The sequence below is a fragment of the Microcebus murinus genome, chromosome 13 (assembly GCF_040939455.1).
Source record: "Microcebus murinus isolate Inina chromosome 13, M.murinus_Inina_mat1.0, whole genome shotgun sequence".
NCBI lineage: Eukaryota > Metazoa > Chordata > Mammalia > Primates > Cheirogaleidae > Microcebus > Microcebus murinus.
In genome coordinates this window covers 61,699,903-61,702,750 of record NC_134116.1, presented here as the reverse complement: position 1 = coordinate 61,702,750, position 2,848 = coordinate 61,699,903, and positions in this window count along the sequence as shown.

Genomic DNA, 2,848 nt, shown 5'->3' with positions numbered 1-2,848 from the left:
CTCTGATGTATATACCTCTTTATACTTTGGTTTCACTTTATCCTACTAGCTCCTATTCAGTTCAATGAAAACAAAACCTTTTTTTGAATATACATCAGTTTTACATGAGGAACTTGGTGGGGCAGTGAGGGCTGGAGGTGAATAAGATGTGTCCTTGCCCTTAAGAAAGGACAGTGGCCTAGTTGGGGAAATAGACATATAAGCAACTACATTGAAGAAGGAATGAAGTAAGTGTCATGGAAGGGGCATGGGAGCCATGCTGTGGGGGACAGAAGGAGCCTTTAGTCCTGAGGGAGGGCTCTGGGCAGGCTGTAGGGGAGAGGAAGGGCCTAGTAAACAAGGCCCACGAGGACCAAGAGATTGTCAGTAAGTGGGAGGCGTTGGGTCAAGGGAACAGCATGAGGTGTGCCATTTCTGTTCCTGGACACATTTCCCTTGTCTTTCCAGACTTCCTCTCATTACTTCTTCCCACTCACCCACTACCACCCCCACTAATCCAGATTGTACACTGCTCAGTCCCACCTGCTTGAGAAATATCTAGGTCCAGTACACAGCTCTACTAATACTATTTCTAAACTCAATAAAAGTTATTGTCTGTCCCATATACTTAATTATATTTTGTCTTGTTCTCTTAATTGTTGTCTTGATGCCATAAGAAAATAGAGAAATTTGGTTTCTTTGAGTTCTAAGAGTGTTTTATAGAGCACTTCTTTTGAATTCTCACTGGCCTAGGTCAGCAACTGTACATGGTAGATTCCTAGGTAAGTATTAACTGAATTGAGTGATGGTTGGATTATAGTACTGTGTCGTGAGTTGACTAGCAGACCTAAATCTGCATCTTTTACCCTCTTCCCAAGGGGATTCTCAGCTAGACTTGTCATGGCTCAGCCCGTCTGAGATCTCTCTTATTCAAATTCCATGACACGGGCCACATCCATGATGTGGGAGGCATTCCAGAAAAGTCTAGTTACACACATGTAAGATCTTGTTATTACAAGTTGTGATTACAGTGTGATAATTGGGTCACTCGTGTTCTTCTTTGTGTCCTGATATGAAATCATGAGTCAGTTAATAGCTTTCATCTCAGAGTATAACCCAAGGAATTAAAGATCTCTCCATTTGTATAATGGGAGTTATTGAAATAATGGTGTATAAATACACAATTTGCAGGTCACTGACCCAGAAAGAGAGTTCAAGGTATCTTGAGCATAGTATTAGTTTTAGTTAAATATTGAGAAGACCATGACCCACTGTTCTTTGGAAAGCTTTCTTCTTCCCCCTTCACTTTTACATTGCCTTTTCAGAAAGATTGAACTGTATCTTAACTGCCCAATAAAGACAGTTAATACAGCTTGGCAGGAGGTCTAATGAAGATGGAATTGATGAAGCATCTCAATAAAGCTGTTATTTAAACAATGGCTGAGCATATTGATATAGCCACTTATATCTGGATTGTTCCCACCCCGAAAGAGTGGCTTTTTGGCGACAGTGTCTGAAAGATTAAAGCAGAGCAAGTTGCCTTCTATATATTTCCCTTAATCACCACAGATCTAAGTGAAGATTTCAAAGTAACTTTCAAAATATTTTGAAAATAACTTCCAAAATAGTATTATTTCAAAACAACTATTAGTATATACCTTTTATAATATGGGGAAGGAGGGATTAAGTAATTTACTCAAGGTTATAGAGGTAGAGCTGGAATTCAATCTAGGATTTATCTAACTTCAAAGCTCATTCCATTGAGCTTTTGCTTTCAAAACTGAAAATGCCAGGGATCTTGGGGCATGTATTTGAAAAGAAATCCCAACTTGAGTTGGTGAATAGATTTTAGACTAGATAATCTTACTGGTAGTGAAACTGGATGATGACCTTAAAGCCTTCTTTGAAGATTTGGATATTATTAGTACTGTTACTATTAACTATTCGACAAGGTAAGTACCTAGAAAATTTGGTACCTATGGTAACATATAAGTAAATAATTGTAATAGCTTTTAAAAAATGAAGTGATAGATTTAAGGGCCTGCAAATGGCATATTTTTAAAGGTTTTCAAAGTTGAGGTACGGTTTACAAACACCTAATTGTACACACCTTCAGCCAGATGAGTTTTGACAAATGCATCGTAAATCCGTGTAACTCACAGCCGAACCAACAACATATCTATCACCCCCGGAAAGTTCCCTGCCGCTTCTTTCCAGTGGCCTGCTCCCCAAAGGCCACAACTGTGTTCTGATTTCCATCGTCAGACATTCGTTCTTTCCGTTAAGTGGTATATTTTGTGTAAAAGGAAAGCAAATGGTAAGCTGCATTGCACATTACTCAGTAACCAACCCCACTATTAAACAAGGCGGAATCCATCCTCTCACTCTTTTTAAAAGACAACTTTTAACACTTGCAAAGTAGAGTTGTTTTTTTAAAAAAACGTTTCATTGTTTTTAATTTAAATAACCAATTTTGATTCCAAGGAAAGGAAAACGAAGGTGCCATTTACCTGAACTGTGTTCTTTTGAAATCCTTCAATAACTTTTGGGAAAGAATGTTTATGCCACTAAAATGATTTTATTTTTGTGATCTTCCAGAAAAAAAAAATGGCACTAGGGGAGACGGGGTTGAATTTGAAGTGTCGGGAGACAGCCGGTTCGCCCTTACAGCCCTGGTGGGCCGCGGGCCGGTGCGCGTCGGGGTCATCCGCGCCCGCGGTGGCCGCACCCGCTCTCCGCGGGACCCTGGCGGGCCGCGCGCGCTTCCCGCGGGTTTCCTGTGCGGCTGCGGCAGCCGGGGGCGGGCAGGAAGGGATGCGCTGCCCAGAAGGTGCGGGGGCGGGCCGCGCCCAGTCCCCAGCGCCCCCCG